Here is an 18,440-nt window from a genome sequence, read left to right as displayed (position 1 = left end):
TAAACTCCCAGTCAGTATTCGGTAATGCCTGCCGTATGCACTTCAACCCAATTTTATTCTTCTGTAAATTTCTTTCTCATGATCAGGGTCCCCTGTGAGTAATTGACATAGATAAACGTACTCTTTTACAGACTCTAGAGGCGGACTGGCGATCCTAAATTGTTACTTTCTTGCCAGGCTATCCAACATTATCTTTCTCTTCTGCATATTCATCTTCAACCCAATTCTTACACTTTCTCGATTAAGGTCGTCAATCACTTGCTGTAATTCGTCTCCATTGTTGCTGAATAGGACAATGTCATCTGCAAACCGAAGGTTCTTGAGATATTCGCCGTTCATCCTCACTTCTAAGCCTTCCCAGTCTAACAGCTTGAATAATTCTTCTAAGCATGCAGAGAATAGCATTGGAGAGATCGTGTCTCCTTGCCTAACCCCTTTCTTGACAGGTAACATTCTACCTTTCTTGTGGAGAACGAAGGTAGCTGTGGAATCCTTGTAGATATTTGCTAAGATATTCACGTATGCCTCCTGTACACCTTCATTACGCATTGCCTCTATGACTGCTGGTATCTCTACTGAATCAAATGCCTTTTCATAATCTATGAAAGCCATATAGAGAGGTTCAGTGTACTCCGCAGATTTCTCGATCACCTGATTGATGACATGGATGTGATACATCGTAGAATATCCCTTCCTGAAGCCAGCTTGTTCTCTTGGTTGGCTGAAGTCAAGTGTTGCCCTGATTCTATTGGAAATTATCTTGGTGAGTATTTTATACAATACTGAAAGCAAGCTACTGGGTCTATAATTTTTCAATTCTTTAACGTCTACCTTCATATGGATTAGTAGAATGTTGGCGTTCTTCCAGCTCTCTGGTACACTTGAAGTTGTGAGCCATTGCGTATAAAGGGCCGCAAGCTTATCAAGCATGATACCTCCTTCATCTTTGTATAAATCTGTTATTCCATCTTCTCCAGCATCTTTTCTCCTGGTCGTGTCTTTCAAGGCCCGTCTAACTTCATCGCTAGTTATAGAAGGAGCCTCTTTATCCGGTTCACCACTATTTCCAATGAAAGTAGCTTGGCTGTTTTGGACACTGTACAGGCCAGCATAGAATTCTCCGGCTGCAGTTACTATGTCATCGAAATTGCTGATAATATTACCATGCTTATCTTTCAGTATATACATTTTGCCTTGTTTTGCCTTGTCCTATTCCAAGCTTTCTCCTTACTGATTTAATGCTGCGTTCAAATTTTACAGCTTCCTCAATCTTACCCACGTTATAATTGTGAATATCACATACTTTTTTCTTGTTGATCAGTATTGACAGTTCAGCGAATTCTATCTGATCTCTTGAGTTGGACACTTTCATGTTTTGCCGTTTCTTTATTAGGTCCTTTGTTTCTTGGGAGAGCATACCTACTGGTTGCCTTGGTGCCTTACCTCCCACTTCAATTGCTGCTTCTGAGATCAACCTAGTTAAGGTTTCATTCATTACCTCTATGTTGTCTTTATCTTCCTTTTCTAAAGCTGCGTATTTCTTTGCGAGCACCAGCCTGAATTGGTGTGCTTTTACCCTTACTGCCTTTAGGTTGGCATGTTTCCTCTTGACTAATTTCACTCTTTCTCTCTTCAAATTGAGAGAAATGCTATACCTCACTAACGTATGGTCACTGCACTTTACATTTCCTAACACTTCTACATCCTGCACTATGCTTGCATCGGCAGAGAGTATGAAATCTATTTCACTCCCTGTTTCTCCATTAGGGCTTTTCCAGGTCAACTTCCTGTTGCTGCGCTTCCTGAAGAAGGTATTCATTATTTGGAGCCTATTCATTTCTACGAATTCTACTAACATCTCTTGCATTCCTAGAATGGATGCCGTTGTTGCCAATTGCTTGCTTACCAGCTTGCTTTTTCCCCACTTTTGCATCGAAGTGCCCAGGACTACAGTACATTGAGTTTTCAACTTTCTCATTGCTTGGAAGAAGACGACGACGAAGCTACCTGTGGCTCCTGGTGATGCATCGGCTCCGACTTCTTTCGTGTGTTGTTTCCAAATTATTGTATCGACTATTGTGATTTTTGGACCACTGGTGCTGTAAGTCTCCCGCTGTCGAACGACACCTCTTGAGCGGAAATCGGACTTGCCATCTTAAATTCATCGCCGATTCTTCGCAACATCCGCACCCCCGCACCCCTGCCGCGCAGAGCTAGCAGTGTGCGTCGGCGGTAGCAGCTGCAGCAGACATGAGCTAAGACGACGTCGTCGATGCTGTCAACATGACTCCAGAAGAGATCCTCGATTGGCGTGAGAAATTTGTTTACTCCGCCACCAAGAGGCCTTCGCCCACTTCGCCAAGCACCCTCAAAACTTTACCGCCAGTAAGCCACATTCTGCCTCGTCCTCCTTCACTCCCTGCCGCTGAATACAAAATCATTCTTCGTGTACATGGCGGTGTCAACTGCACTAATATACATCCAGTCTCTCTCCGTGACATCGTCATGAAGTCCACAGGCCTCTCCGCGGCTGCAACATCGCTAGATCGACTTTGGGCCAACGAGATTAACAACACAATCATCATAAGCACCCCCTGCATGAACAGGGGTGATGGCTACTTGAATATCGCCGCCCTCACTATCATGGACAAGAGCTACGAGGTCTCCACGCACGTGACAGATCCCAAAAATTCGTGTAGGGGCACCATCAAGCTGCCTGCCTCCCTGGTGGAGGGGAACGTGTTGGTTAAACTTCGAGACTCCAATCCAACAATCGAGATCCTAGCTGCTCGAAGAATGGGCTCCACGGACTCCATCCTGGTCACTTACGAAGGCTCAAAGGTCCCCTTCTACATTGATTACCTGCGCACAGACCTCCGCTGCCGACCATATCGGCAAAACGTGGAGGCGTGTGCTAAGTGCCGGCAGCTTGGCCATCGTCAAGATGTCTGCCCTAATGTGACAATATGTCTCTGCCCAAAATGCGGCACGCCAGATCCTCCTGAGGACCACAGCTGCACCCCTACTTGCATCATCTGCAACGAAACACAGGAGACTGGTTCATCAGAGTGCAGACTTCGTTACAAACCACGGACACCTTCGCCCGCACCACCAGAGACTAAACTGACACTTCTAGCCAGGAACAATATACAGGCCTCCAACCAACACCGAGGACAAGAGAAGCCGCAGAGCAGCTCTGGCCGCAAGAACTCTGCAACAGCGCCCCAGGGCCTATCATCGAAGCAAGCTTGGCCTCCGCTGACTCCACGCAACGAGGAGAGACTGCCCATCAACCATACAAAGGTGAGTTGGGCAGGGGTAGTATCCCACAATAGCAGCTCCTCACTAGATGCTGATAGCTCTCATCAAATACTTTCTTAATCAGAACGAAATGCTCTAAGCCGAAATCAAACAGCTCAAGGCAATTGCTCAAGGCAGCTCGAGGAAATTCTACCTCAACGTCTCAAACAACCCACCCTATACGTGTTGAACGTTTACAGCACTCTCAATGCTTGACAACACCGCTTTGAGCACATGCTTGCTCAAGCCAAAGCTAAGGCCAATAAACAGCCGCTTGTCGTAATGGGTGGCTTCAATGCCGCCCTTCAAATGTGGGGCCACTCTGCATCTACACCTAAGGGAATAACTCTGTGGCAGCACATACAGAATCATGGTTTCACCATCCACAATAACTTCACGCTTTCTACCCGGCTAGGAAATAGCGTCAGTAGGGATACATCTCCCAACCTCACCCTAACTCACCGCATCACCCAGGCGACGTCCAAAACAACTTACCTCCAAAACAACTCCAAAACAACTTAGGAAGCGACCATTACATCCTCGAACTTCGCGAAAATTTCAAGCACATACCACTGGCCACGAAAGCACTCAGGCTTACCAGTTGGACGGAATTCAGAAAATCTCGCTCCAACACCAACGAAGAAGACATTACTGACATAGAGCAATGGGCGAACGCTTTACAAGCAGATGTAGAGGCACATACCACCACTCTCCCGTTAGATACACCCTTGGCAACAATTGATTCGAAGCTCCTACATATGTGGAAAGCGAAGCAAGTCTTACTCAGGAAATGGCTAACAGCCCGTTACAATCACAAACTCCGAATCAGAATCGCCAAATTGAACTCTCAGATTGAACAATACACTATCAAATTGGCGGCACAGCAATGGACTCAGGTTTGCGAAGAAGCGCATGGTCATCTTAGCACTAAAAAGACCTGGCAATTCCTGCGGCACCTGCTCCACCCCACCACGTCTAGGACGCATAATAACCACCAGATCAATAAAGTGCTACATGAACATGCAGCAGACCTGCCGACGATGTTCAGTAACTTGGCTTCCAAACGTATGCAACTCCTATGCAAATCCCTATGCCCGACTATACTAGTGAACCCAATGAGGAACTTTGCAGACCCATCACCGAAGCGGAGGTTCGACATGCCCTCAACCATGTGCGAACCATCACGGCACCAGGTCCAGACTCTGTGACAAGTAAGACGCTTCGCAACCTCGATGAGCAATTCATACGCAAACTCACCGAGTATTACAACCACTGTCTCGAAGAGGGCGAGATACCTCAACAATGGAAAGCAGCCAAGGTGACCTTCATTCCCAAGCCGAATAAGCCAATTCACATTGATAACTTCCGTCCCATCTCTCTCACCTCATGCATAGGGAAGATCTTGGAGCACGTAATCCTCCTACGCCTCTCCAAATACATCGGAGATAATCGCTTGTTTCCATGGGAAATGACTAGATTTCGCAAGTCTCTTTCTTGCCAGGATGTCATGCTAAGGCTCAAACACGACATTATTGAACAGAGCGACGTACGTGACACAAAAGCGTTGCTCGGCCTCGACCTCAAGGGAGCCTTCAATAATGTGTTCCACTAGGCCATTCTACGCGAACTTAACACTATAAACTGTGGAGAGCGAATATACCGCTATATATGCAGCTTCCTCACGAAGCGCACTGCAACGCTCCAATTAGGCAGCGAACAATCAGATCAAATACGTTTAGGAAGCACTGGTACGCCCCAAGGGGCAGTACTCTCCCCTCTCCTCTTCAATTTGGCTATGCGGCCTTTAGCTTTCGCTCTCAAAATGATTCCCGACCTCCGATTCACAGTGTACGCAGACGATATTACGCTGTGGATGACCGGAGGTGTGGACGGGCACATCCAAGACACCCTCCAAACAGCCATTGACCAGATCGAACGAGTAGGTCATGACTTGAATCTTAGGTGCTCCCCCACCAAATCAGAGCTTCTCCTTCTGCCTCCCACGAGACGCTTCAGGACATCGCCCCCGAATATCGAACTCACGGTTGATGGGCACTCCATACCACATGTAGACAGGATAAGGGTGCTAGGACTTCACCTTCAAGGCAACCGAGCAAATCAGCGTACCTTGCAAGCACTACAAACAGCAGTAGATAACACGCTACGCCTCATAGGAAGGATCTCCAATAAACATGGAGGGCTTCGAGAGAAGGAACTGATTCAGCTCATCCAAGCTTTTGTCCTAAGCAAAATCGCCTTCGTACTACCATATCTCTCACTCTCTAGGAAGGAAGCGGATACTGTAAACTGCTTGATCCGCAAGATACACAAAGTCGCTCTTGGTGTTCGGATTAGATGCATCCACACAAAGGGTGATGGCCACAGCCACAATTAATACCCTTGAAGAATTAACCGAAGGACATCTATCATCGCAATATCAGACTCCACCGCTGAAGCTGGGCGTGACATCCTGAGACAACTTCACTACGCTCCACCACTGAACGAGAACAAGCGACATCAACTTCCTAGAAACATACACGGCCAATACCACATCCAACCCCTACCCAGAAACACGCACGCCGAATTTCACATCGAACGCCGGAAACTTCTAGCCAAGGCACTACAATGCAGCTATGGACAGGCGGAAGGAGTCTATTATGTGGATGCCGCAGCCTATAACACTAAACATAGTTATGCTCTAGTGGTCGTAGACAAGCAGGGCAACACTGTTCGTTCAGCATCAGTCAAGACCACCTCAGCGGGCGACGCAGAAGAGGCCGCCATTGCACTCGCATCGGGGCTACCTGATTGCGATGTCATCATCAGTGACTCGAAGACTGCTATCCGGAACTTCATTAGTGGCTACATTACAAACCTCGCCCAATCTATAGTAGTCGCTCACCCGCCGAAAAATTACATCGCTCTCATCTGGACTCCAGCACATCAAGGACTATCAGGCAACGAAATGGCTCATGCTGCTGCTCGAGGGTTCACGGACCGAGTAGACGGAAATTTGGGCCTTACCTTAGAACCCAATGACTCCCAACAACAGACCAATAAAGACGCCTAAAGTTATTTCGACACCTCTCTCTGTGTCGAGCACTCTCCAGAGAGAAATATTGTGGCGCCAACTACAAACTCGCTCTTTTCTTACCCCACGCACTTTGCACTTATTCTTTTCCGACACATACCCGACACCCAAGTCTCGCTTCTGCCCTGTCCAGACAGCCGATCTCTCCCATATCATGTGGAAATGCACAATCAAATATCCCCCCCCCCCCGCAACCTCCAACCATATTTAGTAGCGAAGAGCTGTGGGAGACTGCCCTGTGCAGCTCCGATCCCACCCTGCAGGGCGGAGTCCTGAGGTGGGCTGAGGAGGTAGCGTACGCCTGGTAGGCGGACGTCTGGCAGCAGAAGGTGCTAATACTGGTACACACAGGCCTCCCTCTCTCCCCCCAGCCCCTCCCCTTTCTTAAAATGGGAAATAAAAGTTCATTCGTTTATTCTCATTGCTAATTCAACGTCCTCATAAAGCTGTTCTAATTATTCATCATCGTGACTAGAGGTTGTGGCGTAGGCTTCTACTACCTTTATTTTGTACCTCCTATTCAGCTTTATTGCGACGACTGCTACCCTCTCAATAATGCTGTAGAGTTCATCAATGTTGCCCGCTATGTTGTTATGGACTAGAAATCCTACCCCGGATTCTCTCTAATCTGGAAGAACTCTGTAGCAGAGGACGTGTCCTTTAGTCAGCACTGTGTAAGCCTCACCAGTTCTTCTAACGTCACTAAGGCCAATAATATCCCAGGCAATGCCTGATAATTCTTCAAATAGTCCTGCTAAGCTAGCCTCACTCGATATAGTGCGCGTGTTGAGCGTTGCCAGGTTCAGTTTCCATTGGCGGCCTGTCCGGACCCAGAGATTCATAGCACCCTCTGCCGCGTAGTAGGTCTGACCGGCCGCTTTGGTCAGGTGCGCCGCAGCCGCTGGGGACTGAGGGCCATGGGTTAATTGTCGGAGTCATGAGGGAGGTAGGGGCCGAGTACTGCAACAGGAAGGTCAATTCCTGTTCTGGTGAGGGTGTGACTTTGATGAAGCTTAGTAGACCTTCCTAGTTTGGTTGCGCCTGAACTAATATAGCCCCACTAGCTCTCCGCAATATGTATATTTTTTTTTCTTTCCGGTGTCAGGCACCACTCCATGCCAGGAAATGTAGTGGACTGGAGTAGGATTCGAGCTTGCGGCCTTCAGATTTGAAGCCGGGTATTCTACCTCTGCTCCACGCCACCACCAACAAATTGTATATGTATGCAAGTACGGGCACTATGCATTCAGGTATTGTTTTGGTTGCTTTAATTTGGGGGTTGTCTATGTCTAGCACTCTCGTATTCTTTAAAGACATGAAAGTCCTATAAACTTCAACTTCATCCGTGGGATGATGGAGCACACTCTCATCGCAGATGTTCGCCAAGTCATCGCCGAGTAAGGGAATTGTAGCAGGAGTGTTATTAGCAATGAAATGCTTATTAAAAACTTCTGCGAGAGCATCACCAGTACACATTCTGTTTTCGTGCGTTATTTTTTCCGGAGACGCATTTTTTCATGTATGGCCTACAACTTTATTTACTGCATTCCATGCTGCAGAGTAGTCCTTGTTTGAAATGTTACCAAAATATTTTCGTAATAAGTTGCCTTATGACACCGTAGTTCCGCATTTAGCTTATTTCTAACTTCTTTGAAATTGTTCAGTGCAGTAGGACATCTTGTCTTTAAGAAAGCATGAAAAATCTTGTTTTTGCGATTTACTTCTCTTTTATGTGCAGGCGTCACCCACGTTTTTCTTATTTTTCAGGGTGGTGTAAAATTTTTAAGAGGAAAATGCATCATGTAAATGTTCATAAATGTCTCCAGAAATTCTAAATATCCGTCATTAAGATTTATTTTTTATACGCAAGACCAATCTTGCGAAGAGATATTAGTTTTTAAAGCCTCTAAAACATCATCGGAGATACACTTAACAGTAACTGTGTCGCACTGACGTTTTCCGGTTTTCCCAGGAGTATCATAACGTATAAAAATTGGATAATGGTCGCAAATTTATTTTGCTAATGTACTGGCGTCACGAATTAGTTTCTCAGTTTGTAATTAGCAAGTCTATCGCAGACGACGTGGACACCGTTACTCGGGTAGGTGTTTTGACTATATTAACAAAGCCTGATGAAAGTAGCCTCGTAGTACAGTCACGTACAATAGGTCTGTCATCAAGAACATTTATGTTTAAATCACCTGCACAAATAATGTAAATTTATTCGAGCGAGCGTATTCTAACAATGCCTCAAAATAATTCATAAACAACAATAGGTTGCTGTTTCGATGGCGATACACCATAGTAGCAAGCTCAGAGCTATTTTTTACACATAAAAATTCGTAGTCATCGTTAATTGCAGAGTATTCTGGTAGGATTTCAAAGTTTTTAGAGTTATCAGTGTAAAGAGCGAAACCACGTCTACGCCGATTTGTGCGGTTAATAAAGAAATTTTTGTATCCTTCAAGACACAAAGTATCAAATCCTTTGTTATACCATGTCTTTGTCGTCATAACTATTTCAAATTTAAAAGGCAATTCACTTAGTAAGTATGTAATAGTGTCGTGTTTCCCTTGAGCGGATCCTATATTAATATGCTGTACAGAGTTTATGGACCTAGAGCAAAAGGTAGTCAGATTAGGTGAGACAGACTCTTGGTAATTTGCAGTCATTGCAGTCAGCCGAAAAAACAAAAACAAAAAATAACACACTGTTTAAATTATCTTTTCAATCTCGTCCTCGCAAACAATCTTTATGGCATCAGAAGTCCCAGACTACCTGGCGAAGGTTTTTCCATTGAAGGTTCAAACCGACTTCCAGTGGCTGTCATGTTTCCGCTCACAGCCATGCCAAGCAACTTCTTTAGAGCCGGGCAGAGGTGTTCGTCTACGTATATCGATGCTGTGTTATCTAGCTCAACATCAGAAATTAGTAATCCGAGCCTTCATTGCCCTCTTTAGTATTGCTTTAGTATTCAATACTAAAATAAGCCTCTCAAGTTATTCATTTCGAGTTTCCAAGAATGTGCGCCTTTCCTTGAGACCTTTATTCTTTTTCTGTAACGCAGCATTTTTTGAACTTTCGGCCTCAAATTTCTTTTGCAAGTCTTCTATAGACTCATGTGCAAAATCAAGACTTTTTGCGATGCTTTGGTGCTCATTTTGCAAAAGACGGATTTCTGCTCTCAGCTCTCTTTCAATCCCTTCTCGCAATGTCTTAATTTCATGTCCGAATTCATCTTTAAGCCGAAGCGCTTCTGCCTTCAACTCCTTTTCGAGCTTTGCCAATTTCTTAGCCATCTCACTACGCACACACAAAAAATGGTATCAAATTTTCGACACCGGTTCACAAGCAGAAACAACTTTACACTTCGGTAGTAACGACAGCAAACAAAAGCAGAAAAAGAAATATCATACAGACGCTATAGAGAGGGAGAATTTAACGACATATGTAGAACAATCAGACACGGCATAAATGAAAGCATGGGAAACCTCTCGTTTCTTCGTGCATAGGTACAGCAACTGAATACCTTAATCATCGCATATGCAAACCGAACACATGGCAGATGCTGAAAAAATGTCCTCTACTAAACTGGGGGAGGGGGCAAACCTGGCCTCACCGCAATGTTCCGGTGCACATTACTGTACCTTGCTTTTAATGCGAAATCATTATACGCCCCATTATCCGAACATCCGTCGTAGTCCGCGTAACCAAAAGATGTCACCAAAAATGGCCGAAGGTTCAAAGAGTAAAAACGTGTTAGAAACTCTCGGAATGGCGTCACATTTCTCAGGAGCGTTCCTATAAACAATGTAAATCAATGGCTTTGAAAAGGAAATTTCATACAATTCGGTCTGGATGGGAATCGAAACCGGGCCTCCTGTGCGCGAGACGAGCACGCTTCCCCGACGACACGGCGGCTCCACGGTTGTGGCGGACTAAATATCAGCCTAGTGCTTGCATCATTGCACACGTCACGTCGAAGCCATCTGGATGACTGAACCTGTGTGCTAGAGCGTGCGTCATTGGGAACGTGATGGCGCACTAGGCCACACCTCTTCGCGCTGACATTCAAAGCAGGAATTCAAATTATATTTCTTGACTGATTTCGCTTGCGATGATGTTTTACGAATAAATTTAGACTGAATAGCTGTTGTTCGCTGACGTGTAAAGCAACCGCTAAAATTATTTCAGATCATAACACATCTTTTGTCTTCGCACATTGCAGTAAAACAGACGCCCTTGAAGACGCCCGTGTGCATCGTGCAACAAACAATAATCACAAGAAGGGCGAAATTATTGGAGACATCCAATACGGCGTTAAAGCGGCCAAAATCGGCTAGGAAATTATCATTGCTGCTTTGATTTCGACCCAGGCAGTAATAACGTCAAAGTCTGCACTTAATACTATACTTTCAAGTGCAAGTTGAGGAGGCACTAGAAAAGTTTTTTATTGGTTTCTTAATTTATCCTGTATTAATTTCTCATCTTTTTGTTTTCTATTTCCCTATTATGAATTTTTAGCAGTTCAAGACTCCGTGGTGAATGTACACTACGTCATTTGCATAGCCTACAGCAACCGATCCAAATTTACTTATACTTCTCCGAAAACTGTGTGCGACCGCCATTATTCGTGCTGAATTATACACCAATCTTTTGACACCAGCAATTAAAGAATTTGCTTTTTAGCGATTTTCATATACATATTTTTAAGGATTGTTCGAGGAGAGCACTTTTGCTGAGTATTACGCTTCTAATTTTCATTATTTCTGCTCTGTGACAAGAGAAAACTTGAGAGCGCATTTGAGGCACTCACAACCAATCCGAAGAATGCAACGCCTTATAACTTATATGTTTGTTTTCTCACGCAAAAATGCGCAATCATATTCGTGCATGCATTTCGTCATAGGAATGTCCCGCAATATACTAAAGGAGCAAACACCTCGGACGCTTGCTCTGGCGATCTATTGTCGCGATTGGAGGAAACGAACAACTGTGCTGCGCCTGATGCAAGGAGCATACTCACTTGTTCCGGGCACACGGACGTGAAAGCCAAGTTGTAGGCACTTCGTGCGCATCGCCAGTATTGGCGCACTTAGTAAATCAGTTATCTTCGGACTGCCTAAGTTAGGATACAACGCTGCATCGATGGATAGAAATTTTTATAATCAACAACGTTTTACAAGTCACTGGACGCCTGAATGCCGTGCTAATACGCGGTACCCCATGACTTCCGGCCATGCACAGGCCTCCTCTACATTCCCGGGGCATGCTTCCTTCCAGAGGAGAGTGTGTAACGGTGGGGCATAAGAGTTAAAATAAATACATTCTTGCCTTTTACGTGCCAAAACTACTATTTGATTATGAGGCCTTCGGTATTGGTGGAATCTGGTTAGCTTTCACCAACTAAGTCTCTTTAGCGTGCACCTAAATGTAAACACACGAGCGTATTTACATTTCGCTCACATCAAAATCTTACCGCCGCGGCTGGAATGAAATGGGTGACCTCAAGTCTAAAACTGCAATGCCCTGCGCACCAAGCACATGGCGTGATTTTTGCAGCGCGAAATACTGAAGTGCGGAAAGAAAAATAAAGAAGGCTTAAAGGAAGAAAGACGAACAGGGGCGCTAATTACCAGCTGGACGAATGGCCCAGAACACAAAAATGTATAAACAAGGTGATTGGTTTATCAAATACTGTATCAGAGGCGCTAGTCACATGAGTAGGTGAATGAACCAGTACTAAAAAACTCAAAAAATCCTCACGCATGGGAATAATTTTCGACACATTAAAAACCAGACCTGGTTAGGGTGTACCTATGTTCAAAAGGGCGAACTCCTCATCGCGTAAAACCTATGACGGTTTTCTCACGCACCTGTAACGATATCTTTACAATATCAGTCCTCAGAATTTTCCAGCGCTCTCCGATGGCGATCGCGATTCATCACATTTTATTCTTTAGACTGGGGCTTAGAGCCGCAGCCGTTCCACTGCAGTTAGAGGTCCTTATTTCGGTAAGTCGTTTTTGTGTTCCCCCGCCCTTTTCTTTAGGCCGCGCTTGATTTGGCCTATGCAACTATGGCCATTCATGTGCATGGTATTCGAAATACAGCCCCTACGCAGCGATCAACAAATTTATTTTAACAGCGGAGCTGTTTAGCCTCTTGGTTAGGCCGCGTAGTGCGAACAAAAAATGCGCCTGGCGATGACGTTAACGCGCATAGCCTAGCAACCACCTCGTGGAGCGGCATGTGCTCCGTGCTGTGAACATGTTGCCTTGACATGGGACGTTAAGGAGAGGGAATGAGAGCATGCACGCGGCGCGCGCTATGCTCGGGCGAGAGAAAGAGAAAATGAGAGCGACATAAATAAAGAAATTGTAGCAGCACCAACGAGGCAAGCCCAGAGCTGCTGCCAGCGTCGTCTGCGTTTCCCCGCGTTCGCGCCGAACGCGCGGGGTGTCCGTTACTACAGCCGGTGCCTCTGGCAGCGGCTCGGCAGATTTCGACCAGCCACGCCCCGGCAAGTGTGGAGGTGCAGCTTGGCCATGACGTCACCGGGGAGATAAAGATCAGAGCCGCCGCGATGGCGGCAGAACTCTCGTTGAGTCTGAGGCGAGTACATGTAGCCTTGACATGGAACGACCAAAGAAGATCCGGACACCGAAAGAAGCCGCTCACCTAGAAGCGCGTCGCGCGGCCAAGCGAGAATCTGCGCGTCGGCGGCGAGCCGATTCGGAGTGCTGTGCCGAGCAGCACTTAACATTTCCTAGCAAAACCTGGAAGAAGCTGGGTCGATCACCAGCTCCGCTGTTTACTCCAGCCTTGCACCACTAGTGCAAACTGCCCACATTTTTTTTATGATTAACTGCGCACGTACAGCGTTTTCTTGTATTTGGCGTCCCGCTAAGGGGGCGTTTGTCCGACATCATAAAAATGCGTTCAACCTTGCATGGGGATGATCAGAACATCTCGACACCGTATCCCGACCCCACTTTTTTGCAACCCATCGAAGATATTGCGTAAATATGGTATACCTTTGGTATTTTCTTTTTCTTTCTGACCTTATGGTTTTTGATGGTCCCGCTATTTTGCTGTTTGGAATTACTTTACGGAAACCTATAAAATGACAACCCTCAGAAATCGTAACGAACGAATCCTGTCTATCTGCGCTTTTACACTGTTCGCTACCACGTGTAGACGAGACTTTCTTAACAATACACAAATGGCGGAAGAAGCAATCGCTCTCTTCACTAATTTGTAGTGACTAGAGACGTAATTAAGAACAGGCTTGACATTTTGCGGTTGGTATCCCCAGCAAGCAAGATCTCGCCACTGCCGAATATTAATATCTGGGGAACGTAACGAGTGGCCCTGAGGACCCACGCACGTATCCCGCGGACTGATGTGATTGTGGTGTCCTGACAGCCGTAGTGCACCTCGATCCCATCTAGGGTGGCTGGTTCACCTTTAGTTCATCTTTAGTACATTTGTAATAATTTTTATTACCTTCAACTCTTGCGGGCGTATTGCATATATGGTAGGGGTAAATTGCATGGCAATTACTCATAGGGGAGACAAGAAGGCAGATATGTAGGTTCGAATGTATTGCCAATATAAAAACTACAACAAAAATAGGAAAAAAATAAAAACAGCAAGAATAAGCACAAAGCGGCACAAGCAAACCCGCGGAAGAAAGAGAAAGCGAAGAAAAATTATTAAAAAGAGTACAGAAGGATTCGCTGAGAAATATGCAAAGAAAACGTAGACATACTCAATGTCTACTCATCATTACTAGTTTATAAAAATTGTAGTAAGGCCGATTGAACATTGATCGATTCGTTAGCGCGACGTTTGTGCAAGGTAATAAGATTGATTCTTTCATTAATAAAACACGTGGTGAATTTTCACATCTGTTTACGCAAAAATCGTTAATATTTATGAGCCATGGTGACTGAGGCATAATACGTGATGCGGGGCAAGAATGCGTGTGCCAGAGGTTACTACGATGAATGTTGTGGACAGGTGATAGTTGTGGACAGCCTTGCTTCGCAGGGCAGGGGGCGTTAGCTTAAGCTCTTTTTAAAGTAGATACACTTTGATGTGGAGGGATGACAAGGAGGTAAAGCTTGCTGTTTCATTTGGTGCTAATTCCAGCAGTTTAATTTAGTTTACGTGATAAAAGTTGCAAGTCACTGATAATGCTTTCAACCTCCATACATACCCTTATGCAATTTTATATTAAAATTTTTTAGACCGTCTTTAGACTATTGTTACTAAAACCAACCAACAGCCAATACAAATCCTCCCAGCGGTCTTTAGGCTTCTTAACAACTCCCTAGTAACGCCCTACAAACAATTGGCCACCAACATTATTTAGAAACATGTTCATAAGATATCTATAAACTTCCTACTAACTGTCTAGAAACACCTTTCTTTAGACCTCGTATTAACATTCATCAAATTGAAGCATGTTCATAGGCTGTCTGTCAACTTCCTACTACCTGTCTAGAAACACGTTTGTTAGACCTCCTATTAACGTTCAATAAATTGAAGTATGTTCATAGGCTGTCTGTAAACGTCCTATTAACAATTTATTAGTGCTTTTTAGGCACCCTAGTAACATTGTTCTAACAATTGGCCATCTACATTGAATAGATATAGAAGCTTGTTTCTAGTATTTGTCAACATCCTACCAGCTGTCCAATAACAGTTTTGTAAGCCTTATCATGACTTTGTCAAACATTTCAAGCCCCCTACCAGCATTTTCCCTTTAGACATTCTAGAAACATCGTCCACAATTAGTCACAGTATTTGAATAAAACCATGTTCAACGCTGCTTATAAATCACCCAGTACTCCAGCATAACACCCTATAATGCTCAGAGATGCAACTTTTCATTTCCTTTATTGGGCGCCATTAACGACGGGTCGCCGTATGTAAATATTTATGGGATCTTACTGGACTATTGATATACTATCTAAGCTCTTGACACGCTGTGCAGCTGAAGGCACAGGGTTGGAAGCGTTGCGAAGATTGCATCAGACATTTATTGCATTATTCAATCAGTCAAACCTGGAAACAGCAGAAAGGAGACTAGTTATGCGAAACTGATTGAGCACTCTGGGCCTTAGTTATAGTTGCACCTTAGCTATAATGGATATGTTTCTTTTTGTGAGCTTGTTGCTGTGAGATTCTGGGCGTTGTATCCTGAAAGGAAAAGGAAGTGAGTAGCAGTCAGCTGTGCATTACCGTCCAATACGCAGATGTGTGCTTTAAACAAGTAAGGCACACAAAACGCCATAATGATTTAGGCCCGCAGGCATTAAACTATAAGCTAAAATTTTCGCGACCTCTCTCCTGTACAATCTGATCAAGAAATGGCAAAGAATTAGTTCCTGTTCACAAATTATTTACAACAAATGAAGTCATCGCAACCTCTGTAAAAACCTAGTGTTTGTACAGTCAACCACAAAAGTTTGCGGACCACGCGAGCGCGTGCCAGACTGCCTATCCGCGCCACCTAGCGGTACGCCACCTAGCGGCGACAGGGGCGCTCTCTCGGATATGAGCCCTCTTGGTACTCGCCTGCCTGTTAATTTTTTATTCCCGTGCATGACATTGTTAGTTCGTTGTGTTGACGCAGAGCGCTGTCTGCGATAAGACCGCCACATATCTGGCTTGATAGCAGTATCGGAGCAATCACTGCAACCTTTGTCGACTGGTGTGCCAGTGGGTAGATAAGTTTCACGAAGCGCTGCGACGATTTTTTTACGCGACGTTTACTGGCGCACTTTGGTTGGCAGCATCTTGGTCCAATGAGTGTTGCTGCTTCTGCGTCTTGAGAGAAAAGGTAGGGAGGTGTTTCACTGTCATAAAAAATAAAGAAAAAGCGGATGCATAGAAAATTTTCTTTCACACATAGGCGCATCTTCGCATCAGTCGCTGAAAACGTAGTAGACTTGCTTCAGGCCACGTGGTGATTGCCTATTTGGAAAGATGCCGCTGCGTGTTCCACTTGACGAAAGAAGGCACTTTGTGCGTTTATTTATAGAGGGAATACCTCAGCGCGAAATCTGCCGCCGAACCAACAGGAGCCAGACTGCCGTGAATAGGATTATTCAAGCTTTCCGCGACGATGACAGATTCACAGATATGGAGCGCAGTGGGCGTCCAAGGGCCACGACTGAGGAAGAGGACCGCCTGATTACGGCCGCCATCGTGGCTGATCCTTTTCAAAGTGCAGAGGATATCCGAGAAGCGCTCTCGCTCACGGTATCGTCTGAGACTGTAAGAAGAAGGCTGAGTGAGCTTGGCCTGCAGTCTTTCGTAGCAGCACAGAAGCCCTGCCTCTCAGACAGCCAGCTACAAGAACGACTCATGTTCGCTACAGCAATGAAAGATTGGACAACAGAGAAATGGGGCGATGTCATCTTTAGCGACGAGTCAACTTTTTCCACGCGCTGGGACCAACGGAAGCGGGTTTGGCGTCCACTAAACTGCAGGTGTGTTTACAGTGTATTGGCAGTTAATTCACGAAGCTAATTCTGCATCACAACATGTTTCACGTAAAATGAGCTTTTGGACATTACGAGATTTTTCTGTAGTGGTATTATGTTGAAAACATTAACGATTGTTTCATAGTACTACTTACTCTGAAGCTAATTAAAAGCTGCCAGTGGGTCTCTCAGTACTATCTAATGATGTTTGCACGTTTTCTATTGCAACTCTATAACAGCATTATAAAGTTCATACGCAAGAGGAATCACAACATTTTTAGACGCGCCGCTGGAACCCAATTGTATGCTATTTCTTGCAGATATCTGCCTAATTACACACAGAGTGTTCTATCCAGTGGACGGTGTTCCGTGAGCGTGTGGGGAGCAATCAGCAAAGATGGCCTTGGTCCCCTTGTGCGTCTGGAAGGGCCCTTCACTGCGTCACGGTACTGCGACGTCATCACTAGACACCTCGTTCCGTATGCGCTGGACGGTCCCTTCAGCGACGGCTGCTATTTTTTTCAACACGACCGCAGCCCGATCCATAAAGCACGTATCGTCCAGTCATTGCTAGAAGAACATGCTGTTTGCCAGCTTGAGTGGCCGCCATGTGGCGCCGACTTGAATCCCATAGAAAATGTCTGGGGCATGTTGAAGAAACGGCTGTCCACACGAGCCAACCGCGGCCGCACGGCCGATACGCTGTGGCAAGCGATCGCACAAGAATGGGAAAGCCTGCGCGGTCGACCGGAGATTACTGAATCTTTGTACGAGTCGATGCCCACACGCATCAATAATGTGCTAGAAAACGGCGGACATTTCACTTCCTACTAGATCATTGAGAGACCTATGTTTCATGACACTTCTGTAAATGTCTTGTGAATAAATTCATCCCCTTCAGACACGAATTATGATGCACTGTCTGCAAATGCGTCAAATGCGCATGGCATCATTTCAAGACGCTCACTATTACATTCCAAGAAAGAAGACGAAGCAATGTGCTGTTTTGTGCGAGTTTCAGTAAAAAAAATTAATTAGCGTATAACTCATTATCTAATTATTCTGAAATCCGTCAGCTTCAATGCTTGCATAAAAAGAATCAACTATTAGGCCCGAAACGCATGCACACTTGCTTTTTCGGTTGTATTCGTGTCGACCGGAGAAAAAAAATACTCTTGACGTTGGTCTTGGAACGCGGCACGTCGAACGATTGTCTAACATGGTAGTGTCTCCAGCAAAGTGATCATCTGCAGCAATACGCAGGACAATGAAGTTAACTGACCGCTAGTTGTCCCATCAGGAAGCGGACACGAATGTGCATACTGAGTTTTAGGTCATTTGAAGAAACATGTGGCGTGGGACGCGCCTCCGAAGTTCGAGTCCCCAAACGAGGACGCCGTGTCGCAAAGGGTTATAAAAAGAGTCATCGCACCCGATTATTTCTTATTTTTCTAAATGTAACCACTATAGCAGCGCGGTGGTTCGGGCTTTGCGCAGCAAAACCTGGGCGCAGGCGATCAAATCCCGGCCGCTACTGTCACTTAGCGATG

At 45.3% G+C, this 18,440-nt stretch overlaps 1 protein-coding gene across 3 annotated transcripts in view; it reads right to left on the bottom strand.

Annotated features, from left to right (window-relative positions):
* LOC125943852 (uncharacterized) overlaps positions 1-10,335 on the bottom strand; it is a 378,186-nt gene extending 367,851 nt beyond the window's left edge. For all 3 annotated transcript variants that reach the window (XR_007465941.1, XR_007465942.1, XM_049663393.1), the window contains exon 1: positions 10,238-10,335. The gene's annotated coding sequence lies outside the window, so the exon portion shown is untranslated. The remainder of the gene's footprint in view (positions 1-10,237) is intronic.
* Between the last annotated feature and the right edge of the window lie 8,105 nt (positions 10,336-18,440).

Source organism: Dermacentor silvarum, chromosome 3 (assembly GCF_013339745.2).
Source record: "Dermacentor silvarum isolate Dsil-2018 chromosome 3, BIME_Dsil_1.4, whole genome shotgun sequence".
In the NCBI taxonomy this organism is placed as follows: domain Eukaryota; kingdom Metazoa; phylum Arthropoda; class Arachnida; order Ixodida; family Ixodidae; genus Dermacentor; species Dermacentor silvarum.
The sequence above is the reverse complement of the archived record's forward strand: the minus strand, read 5'-3'. Positions and strand labels throughout refer to the sequence as shown.